We start from the raw sequence: 11,067 nt of genomic DNA, 5'->3' as shown, positions 1-11,067 counted from the left end.
TTGCATTTCGGAGGAGGAATCATCAAGAATAAGCCTTGGCATGTGTTCACCATTGCGAGAGGAAAAGAACGGGCAGATTACGGCGAAGAAATGGAGCAAACCTGGATTTTTTCCAGTAGGGTCCTGCGCGCCCGCGCAGCAATGCTGAGCGGCCGCGCAGCAGCCTTGCGCGCCCGCGCAGAAATGCTGAGCGGCCGCGCAGGGTCGGTGAAAAGGATAAATTATTTTAGACTTCTACTTCTATTTGGCTTCCAACTTCTATGTAATCTGAGTTTTATGGGACTATTATATAAGTAGATTTGAGACGTTTTCACAGAGAGAAGGAAGGAGATTATGTTTTAGATTGTGTTTTGCGCAAGAAGCGAAGGAGATAAGGAAGAAGACCGATTTAGCACACCGCAACGAAGAGGAAGCATATATTCTTGTGATTCTTGTTTCGTTGTAACGTTGGATGCTAGTTTTCTTGCTTTGACTTATTTACTCTTGTGACGTACTCTGTTTTAATATAATTAGTTTAGTTATTATTTTCTTGTGTTGTTTATCATGATTTCATATGAACCCATGATGGCGATAAGTTCTATTATGGGCTAATCGTGATCATGGGGTTGCAACGGATTTATTATGAAATTCTTTAGTTAATTGTTTAATACTTTAGTGTGTGATGATTGCATGATATCTAGTATTGGTTGTGCGTATTCGTCTTATGTGCGTCGCGAACATATAAGATAGGGTGTTAATCTCTTGTGAAGCGACGGTGGATCTTGAGATTTAGAACTTGCCATGCTAGCATTGGTTCATGTACGTTGTGCATGATTAGTGGGTAATTCTAACAGTTTTATTTGCCCTATGTAATTAAAAGGAATAACTTGTGCTTAAATCGTTATGTTGTCAATTTCTGTAGACATATAGGAACTCAACATAATTGATGACTATTCAACTTCTATCTTAATTGTGGATGTTTGGTAGAATGGTATTAGTACAATGAAAGTTGGCTTTTATCAGTTCCGTGTTATTCGATTAATATCATCACTGTCACATGCTAAAGGTAATAACAATGGCTATAGAAGGAAGTAATAATGAAGTTGTGATCTCATGAGTGTTTTATTATTGATAAATTGAAGTGTTAGTTAAGTGATTAATTAAGTAGTTAATTATAATTAATATTTAATCAATAATTTTAAGTGTTATCTTAACATTGAGAAGTAATCATACATTGGTGAGTGAGTTTAATTAGACAATAACTTAGTCTGAGTCTCTGAGGGAACGAACTAGAAAGTATTCTATATTACTTGCGAACGCGTATACTTGCGTGAATATTAGTGCATGTTTTCGCCCTAACAAGTTTTTGGCGCCGCTGCCGGGGACTCGGCGTATTTGTTTAGTTTATGTACTTACCATCATTGGTCATTAGGACTCAGTGATTAGGACGTAGTAGTTAATTACTCTTTTTGGTTGTGTTTCAGGTACTTTAGCAAGCGTTTATGCAAACGCGTTCTCGTGCTCGCAAGAGGACCTTAGATACAGCTGAGGAGAAAGACGAAGTTCTTGATACTCCGGAGAAGTTAGATTTTGAGGATTCGGATTCAGGAACTAAGCAGAAAGAACCAGTAAACATGGGAGATCATATTGTTCAAGCTGATCCAGCTCTTATGGATTTTTCTCGGCCTAAAATTGATGACATTCAGTCAAGCATCCTTCATCCGGCTATTCAAGCTAACACCTTTGAAATCAAGCCGGGCACTATTCAGATGGTGCAGAATTCTGTTTCTTTTGGAGGAGCGGCAACTGAAGACCCCAACATGCACATAAGGAATTTTGTCGAGATCTGCAGCACTTTTAAGTATAATGGCGTGACTGATGAGGCTATCAAGTTGAGGCTTTTCCCATTCTCACTGAGGGATAAGGCTAAAGACTGGTTACATTCTGAACCAGCTGGGTCCATCACTACGTGGCAAGATCTTGCGCAAAAGTTTCTGGTGAAGTTTTATCCAATGGCAAAGACTGCTGCTATGAGGAGTGCTCTTACCCAGTTTGCGCAGCAACCTACAGGACCTATGTGCGAGGCTTGGGAACGCTACAAGGAAATGTTGAGAAAATGTCCACATCATAGAATGCCGGATTGGATGGTAATCACTGGTTTTTATAATGGTTTGGGGGCCCAATCTCGGCCCATGCTCGATGCAGCAGCTGGAGGAGCCTTATGGGCTAAAAGCTATACTGAGGCGTATAATCTTATAGAGACAATGGCTGCAAACGAGCATCAAAACCCAACTCAGAGGATGACGTCAGGCAAGGTCGCAGGTATTCTGGAAGTTGATGCAGCCACCGCTATTGCAGCCCAGCTCCAAGCGCTATCAATGAAGGTTGATTCTCTGGCTACGTATGGAGTTAATCAAATAGCTATGGTTTGTGAGCTTTGTGCAGGTTCTCATGCTACGGATCAGTGTTCTCTTGTCAACGAATCTGTTCAGTATGTGAATAATTATCAGCGACAACAGCAGCCTGTGCCAGCGACCTATCATCCTAACAACAGAAATTATCCAAATTTCAGCTGGGGAAATAATCAGAATGCTATTCAGCCACCATATCATCAAGGAGTGAGTAAACAGTTTAATCCACCTGGATTCCAGCAACCACAGCAGTATGCTACAAGGCAATCATATCCTCAACAGGGAAGTGCAGCTGCACCTACTAGTGCTGATTTTGAGGAACTTAAGCTGTTGTGCAAGAGTCAGGCGGTTTCTATCAAGACCTTGGAAAATCAAATCGGTCAATTAGCCAATGCAGTGCTCAATCGTCAACCTGGCACTCTTCCCAGTGACACGGAAGTACCAGGCAGGAAGGAAGCTAAAGAGCAAGTCAAGGCTATTACCTTAAGGTCTGGAAAAGTAGCTGATGCTGAAAAGGCAAAAGAAGTCGAAGCTGAAGTTAGCGATGAAGAATCTAAGCAAAAGGAGAAAGTGGCGGAACCAAAGAAGACTACTGTTGAACACACTCTGCCTGAGGCTAATACAGGGGAGAAACAGCTCTATCCTCCACCACCTTTTCCTAAGAGATTGCAGCAACAAAAGCTGGATAGACAGTTCGGGAAGTTTCTGGAGGTGTTCAAGAAACTTCACATCAATATACCTTTCGCTGAGGCTCTGGAACAAATGCCTAGTTATGCGAAGTTTATGAAGACTATTCTTTCAAGGAAGGTGAAACTGGATGACCTTGAAACCGTTGCTCTCACGGAAGAATGCAGCGCTGTTCTGCAGCAAAAGTTACCACCAAAACTGAAAGATCCAGGAAGCTTCACCATTCCTTGCACCATTGACAATCTAACTTTTGACAAGTGCCTTTGTGATTTGGGAGCAAGCATTAATCTGATGCCCTTGTCGATCTTTAAAAAGCTGGATCTGCCTAATCCAAAACCCACATACATGTCGCTATAATTGGCGGACCGTTCCATTACTTACCCAAGGGGCATAGTTGAGGATGTGCTCGTCAAGGTGGATAAGCTCTTCTTTCCTGCAGATTTTGTTATTCTGGATTTTGAGGAAGATAAGAAGATTCCCATAATCTTGGGGAGGCCTTTCTTGGCTACTGGTCGTACTTTGATAGATGTGCAAAAAGGGGAACTTACTATGCGGGTCCAAGATCAGGATGTGACCTTCAACGTATTCAAGGCAATGAAATTCCCTACAGAAGATGAGGAGTGTTTAAAAGTGGATGTGATTGATTCCGCAGTTACTTCGGAACTCGATCACATGCTAATGTCTGATGCATTGGAAAAGGCCTTAGTGGGGGATTTTGACAGCGATGATGAAGATAGCAACGAGCAATTACAATATCTGAACGCTTCTCCATGGAAGCGAAAGCTCGACATACCATTTGAATCTCTTGGTACTTCTGACCTTAAGAATGCTGAAGGGAAGCTCAAACCATCAATAGAGGAAGCACCTACCTTGGAGCTCAAACCATTACCTGAACACTTGAGGTATGCTTTTTTAGGTGATTCATCTACGTTACCTGTTATTATTTCAGCTGACCTTTCAGGTAGTGAGGAAGACAAGCTCTTAAGGATTTTGAGAGAATTCAAATCGGCTATAGGATGGACCATAGCAGACATCAAGGGGATAAGTCCTTCATATTGTATGCATAAAATTCTGTTAGAGGAAGGTAGTAAGCCAACTGTGGAACAACAGCGAAGACTGAACCCGATCATGAAGGAGGTGGTGAAGAAAGAAATTCTGAAATGGCTAGATGCAGGCATCATTTATCCTATTTCTGACAGCTCGTGGGTGAGCCCCGTGCAATGTGTACCTAAGAAAGGAGGTATCACTGTGGTCGCAAATGAAAAGAATGAGCTCATCCCTACTCGAACAGTTACAGGATGGAGAGTATGCATGGATTATAGAAAATTGAACAAAGCCACAAGGAAGGATCACTTCCCTCTCCCATTCATTGATCAAATGCTTGACAGATTGGCGGGACATGAGTATTTTTGTCTTCTGGATGGTTATTCCGGGTATAATCAGATTTGTATTGCACCAGAGGATCAGGAAAAGACTACCTTCACTTGTCCATTTGGCACATTTGCTTTTCGTAGAGTTTCGTTTGGGTTATGTGGCGCCCCGGCCACCTTTCAGAGATGTATGATGGCTATGTTCTCTGACATGATTGGAAATAACGTCGAAGTGTTCATGGATGACTTCTCCGTCTTTGGACACTCATATGATGAATGTTTGAATAATCTGCGCGCCGTACTCAAAAGATGCGTGGAAACTAATTTGGTGCTTAATTGGGAGAAATATCATTTTATGGTGCGTGAAGGCATTATCCTTGGGCATAAGGTCTCTAGCAAAGGTCTGGAGATGGACAAGGCCAAGGTGGGAGTCATTGAAAATCTTCCCCCACCTAATTCGGTGAAAGGAATCCGTAGTTTTCTCGGTCATGCGGGTTTTTATCGGCGATTCATCAAGGACTTTTCAAAGATATCTAAGCCGTTGTGCACTTTACTTGAGAAAGATGTGCCTTTCAAATTTGATGATGAATGTTTGGCAGCATTCGAGACTCTCAAGGAGAGTTTGATCACGGCACCAGTTATTACAGCACCAGATTGGATATAACCGTTTGAGATGATGTGTGATGCGAGTGACTATGCGGTAGGTGCAGTTCTGGGACAGCGCAAGAAAAATCTCTTCCATGTGGTCTACTATGCGAGTAAGACTTTAAATGGGGCCCAATTGCACTACACCACTACTGAGAAGGAGCTTTTGGCTATAGTCTTTGGCTTTGAGAAATTTCGATCTTATCTGCTTGGTACGAAAGTAACAGTATTCACTGATCATGCAGCTATTCGCTATCTGGTTTCTAAGAAGGATTCGAAGCCGAGACTCATTCGTTGGGTGCTTTTACTTCAGGAATTTGAGTTAGAGATCAAAGATAGAAAAGGTACCGAGAATCAAGTAGCTGACCATCTCTCTAGGTTGGAGAATCCCGATTCTACTTCACAAGATAGGACGTTAATCAATGAATCTTTTCCGGATGAGCAGTTGTTTGCAATTCAGGAGGAAGAACCATGGTTTGCAGATATTGTAAACTATCTTGTCAGCAATATAATGCCGCTTAATTTGACATCCGCTCAAAAGAAGAAGTTTCTGCATGAGGTGAAGTGGTATATGTGGGATGAACCATATTTGTTTAGACAGGGAGCTGATCAGATCATCAGGAGATGTATCCCGTTCTGTGAGACGGAGGGGATATTACGAGACTGCCATTCCACGGTTTATGGTGGACACTATGGAGGTGAGAAGACGGCAGCTCGTATTCTGCAAGCAGGTTTTTTCTGGCCTACTTTGTTCAAGGATGCTCATCAGTTTGTTTTAAGGTGTGATCATTGCCAAAGAGTGGGAAACTTGTCAAGGAAGGATGAGATGCCATTAAATGTGATGCTTGAAGTCGAGGTCTTTGATGTATGGGGAATCGATTTCATGGGGCCTTTTATCTCGTCTTGCAATAATCAGTACATCTTGCTGGCAGTCGATTATGTCTCAAAATGGGTCGAAGTTAAAGCTTTACCGACAAATGATGCAAAGGCAGTGCTAAATTTTCTTCATAAGCAAATTTTTACAAGGTTTGGAACGCCTCGGGTAATCATAAGTGATGAAGGATCGCATTTTTGCAACCGTAAGTTCACTTCTATGATGCAGCGTTATAATGTGAATCATCGAGTAGCTACTGCCTATCATCCGCAAACAAATGGTCAAGCGGAAGTGTCTAACAGAGAGATAAAGCGCATTCTAGAGAAGGTTGTTTGTCCGTCAAGGAAGGATTGGTCTTTAAAGCTCGATGAAGCTGTTTGGGCTTACAGAACAGCATACAAAACTCCACTTGGGATGTCACCGTTTTAGTTGGTGTACGGTAAGGGATGTCATCTACCGGCGGAGCTTGAGCATAAGGCCTACTGGGCATTGAAGAAATTGAACCTGGATTTAGATGCAGCTGGTAAGAAAAGAATGCTTCAGCTTAATGAACTTGATGAATTTCGACTGCAAGCGTACGAGAATAACAAAATGTATAAGGAAAAGGTGAAGAGGTGGCACGATAGGAAGCTACATCCTAAGTTATTTGTGCCAGGGCAACAAGTTCTGTTATTCAACTCTCGGCTCCGACTTTTTCCTGGGAAGTTGAAATCAAGGTGGTCTGGACCTTTTATTGTCCAAACTGTGTTTCCACATGGAGCGGTGGAAATTTTTGAGAATGATTCGGACCAAGCATTCAAGGTTAACGGTCAGCGGTTGAAGCACTACTATGGGGACATGGCAAACCGAGAGGTGGTTAGTGCCATTTTGTTGACTACTTGAGAAAGGTACGGAACGTCAAGCTAATGACGAAAAAGAAGCGTTGCGTGGGAGGCAACCCATGAATTGTTGTTACAGGAACCCTTAGAAGTTAATAACCTATCCAAAAACACAAAAAAATCAGAGAACAGGGGTTGAAATTTTTTTTTCCAGAGACCCTCTGCGCGCCCGCGCAGCTATGCTGAGCGGCCGCGCAGCTTGCTGCGCGCCCGCGCAGAAATGCTGAGCGGCCGCGCAGGGGTCGAGTTCCAGAAAATTTTTGCAGTTCAGAAAAAAAAAAAAAACAAAAACACAAAAAACCCATCACAGAACATAAACCCACGAATTCTTTTCCCATTACCCCATGATTTTATCCCTCAACCCCACTCCTAATCTAATTTAACCTACTCCACACCCTATATATACATACACCTATCCTACATATCTCCCACAAACTTCCTACACTTAAACCCTCTCATAAACATCAAAAATCAGTTCTTACACACTTTTATTCACAAATCAATGGCACCCAAGAGAGCACGCACTATTGAAAGCAGCAGCACAGTTCCTACTGCTGATTCATCAAGGGGTACTGCTACAAGGCCTCGGTTAACTGACAGAGCTGCGGAGGAGGAGTACACTAGGCTGTTGGGGAAGCCGATTCTGAAGGAGAGAGGGTTTTTACCATTAGGGAGGGATGGTGAGTTGTTGCCCATGATTGCAGAGAAGGGGTGGATAGCTTTTTGTGAGTCACCCGAAGCAGTACCAATGAGTGTTGTTCGCGAGTTCTACGCGAACGCGAAGGCCGAAAAGAATGGGTTTTCTGTAGTTCGTGGGCTGACGGTTGATTATCATCCTGCGGCGATTCGCCGTGTGATTGGACAGCGAGAGAGGAAGCCCGAGGAGGAGAACTGGAATGAAAAGACTGCTGAGGATTTTGACTTGGATTTGATTTGTGCGACTCTCTGTCGACCGGGCACAGTTTGGAACCGCAGTCCAGCCAATAATGAGTATCGTCACTTTCCGGCGATCGCCATGAACAGGTATGCCCGTGCATGGAATGCATTTATATGTGCTAATATTTTACCTTCTTCACATGCACACGAGGTCACAGTTGAGAGAGCACAGTTATTGTGGGGAATTCTGAATGAGGAATACTATGTGGACCTTGGTGAGTTTATCTACCAAGGAATTCTGAAGTTTTTGAGGGGAGCAAAGCATATGAACATCCCTTATGCATCCACGGTTACGAAGCTATGCCGAGCAGTAGGAGTGAACTGGCCGGCTCATGAGCAGTTGCAGTTGCCAGCAGCTCCGATAGATTCTGGCACTCTGAATGGGATGCAGGAGTGGACCGGTGGTGAGCCTGAGGAGCATGGGCTGGGTTATCGTCTTCCAGGAGGACGTCCAGCACGAGGTGCTACTATGGCTAGGCCAGGGCGTGGTGAGGCTGGTTCTTCGAGAGCTCAGGAGGGTGCTGGGATGGGTGATACCCAGTATAGGAGGCTTTCACGGCGGATGGATGCCATGTATGAGACGCAGAGCAGGTTTGCTCAGGAGCTCACTCTTGCGTTAGGGACTGCTTTTCGAGGCCTTGGAGCTGATATCCAGTGGCCAGTTTTTGGTGAGGACTCTGCATACCCGCCGCCTGATACTCCACCCACTGAGGGTGATGATGATGATGACTCTGAGTAGGTATACCCTGTGTTCCTTTCTACTACCTTCACTGGGGACAGTAAAGATTTTAAGTTTGGGGGTGGTAGTTAAGGAATATTTTGTGTGTGTCATATAGCTGCATATTCATGATAGTTAGTTCATATAGTTGCATAATTTTTGCCATATAGTTTTTTTTATATAGCTTTATTTGTTTGTCATATCATATAGCTCATGCATATACCATGATCCCTTTTGCAATGATTTATCGACTGAATTGTGATATTGATGCGAGTGTAGTGATAGCATTAAAGTGATATTAAGTTGTGTAGGTTGATATGCATGCCAGAAGCACTTGTATTTTCACTAAGTCTTAGAGAATGCTTAAGGGCTAGATTGTTGTTATGATCTGATTATTTTCGAGGATAATCTATTTATTATGCTTAGAATTTGATAATAGGTTCTTAGTGGTAAAGGCATGAAAAAGAAAAAAAAATGGAGTAAAAATGGAATTTGTTGCTAGTTGTGGCTAGGCGTCAAATGGCTAGTATCCGGCTCGCATGTTATGCGAGTAGTCTAGGGTTGAGCAAGATGGAGCGAAACGCACTTGCTCAGAAAAAATAAAATAAAAATAAAAATAAAAATTTTTGCATAATTGATCAAGAGTGGGCTCTTTGGTATTCGAGTTATTAAGTTCTTAGGGGAATTTGTGCCTAGTGACCTAAGGCTTTTAGAGTCTGGGATCCGCTAACCTAACGCTCGTTACATGGATACCATTGTATAAGTCTTTTGTGGACCTCACTCATTGCACGGTCAAATAAGCATTTGAGTTGTAAATAAAAAGCACAATTCCGTAGTAAGCTCCAGAGTTCTTGTAGTGTTGTATATCACTTTGTGCCTAGAATTTTTATTCTTTGTATAATCGTAGGATTGCCTTGAAGATAGTCTAGTCATAGTAATTGGTCTAGTTCCGAAGCATATCTATTAAGCATTTGCACACACCACGATTCTGGCTGTATGTCCGTTTGCATGAGTTTATTGATCTTTAGTTGTCTAACTGCATTCGTTGAGATGTGACAATTTGGTTGGTTAATTGTAGTAAGGGGGATCGTTGCATTTTCATATAGATTGCATTCATGCATATTTTTATTTGTTTTGAGTCTGTGACGCTTGAGGACAAGCATCGATTTAAGTTTGGGGGTGTGATAAGTGGCATTTTATACCACTTAGAACGTCTTAAAATGGCTTAAATTGGTGTCTTAAAATCAAGTATTTTGTGTATTTGATGCGTTTTTTCTAGTGTTTATGCATTTCAGGGTATTAGTTGCATTTCGGAGGAGGAATCATCAAGAATAAGCCTTGGCATGTGTTCACCATTGCGAGAGGAAAAGAACGGGCAGATTACGGCGAAGAAACGGAGCAAACCTGGATTTTTTCCAGTAGGGTCCTGCGCGCCCGCGCAGCAATGCTGAGCGGCCGCACAGCAGCCTTGCGCGCCCGCGCAGAAATGCTGAGCGGCCCGCGCAGGGTCGGGGAAAAGGATAAATTATTTTAGACTTCTACTTCTATTTGGCTTCCAACTTCTATGTAATCTGAGTTTTATGGGACTATTATATAAGTAGATTTGAGACGTTTTCACAGAGAGAAGGAAGGAGATTATGTTTTAGATTGTGTTTTGCGTAAGAAGCGAAGGAGATAAGGAAGAAGACCGATTTAGCACACCGCAACGAAGAGGAAGCATATATTCTTGTGATTCTTGTTTCGTTGTAACGTTGGATGCTAGTTTTCTTGCTTTGACTTATTTACTCTTGTGACGTACTCTGTTTTAATATAATTAGTTTAGTTATTATTTTTGTGTGTTGTTTATCATGATTTCATATGAACCCATGATGGCGATAAGTTCTATTATGGGCTAATCGTGATCATGGGGTTGCAACGGATTTATTATGAAATTCTTTAGTTAATTGTTTAATACTTTAGTGTGTGATGATTGCATGATATCTAGTATTGGTTGTGCGTATTCGTCTTATGTGCGTCGCGAACATATAAGATAGGGTGTTAATCTCTTGTGAAGCGACGGTGGATCTTGAGATTTAGAACTTGCCATGCTAGCATAGGTTCATGTACGTTGTACATGATTAGTGGGTAATTCTAACAGTTTTATTTGCCCTATGTAATTAAAAGGAATAACTTGTGCTTAAATCGTTATGTTGTCAATTTCTGTAGACATATAGGAACTCAACATAATTGATGACAATTCAACTTCTATCTTAATTGTGGATGTTTGGTAGAATGGTATTAGTACAATGAAAGTTGGCTTTTATCAGTTCCGTGTTATTCGATTAATATCATCACTGTCAGATGCTAAAGGTAATAACAATGGCTATAGAAGGAAGTAATAATGAAGTTGTGATCTCATGAGTGTTTTATTATTGATAAATTGAAGTGTTAGTTAAGTGATTAATTAAGTAGTTAATTATAATTAATATTTAATCAATAATTTTAAGTGTTATCTTAACATTGAGAAGTAATCATACATTGGTGAGTGAGTTTAATTAGACAATAACTTAGTCTGAGTCTCTGAGGGAAC

Source organism: Apium graveolens, chromosome 5 (genome assembly GCF_009905375.1).
Source record: "Apium graveolens cultivar Ventura chromosome 5, ASM990537v1, whole genome shotgun sequence".
Classification (NCBI taxonomy): Eukaryota; Viridiplantae; Streptophyta; class Magnoliopsida; order Apiales; family Apiaceae; genus Apium; species Apium graveolens.
Note: the sequence above shows the minus strand (reverse complement) of the source record.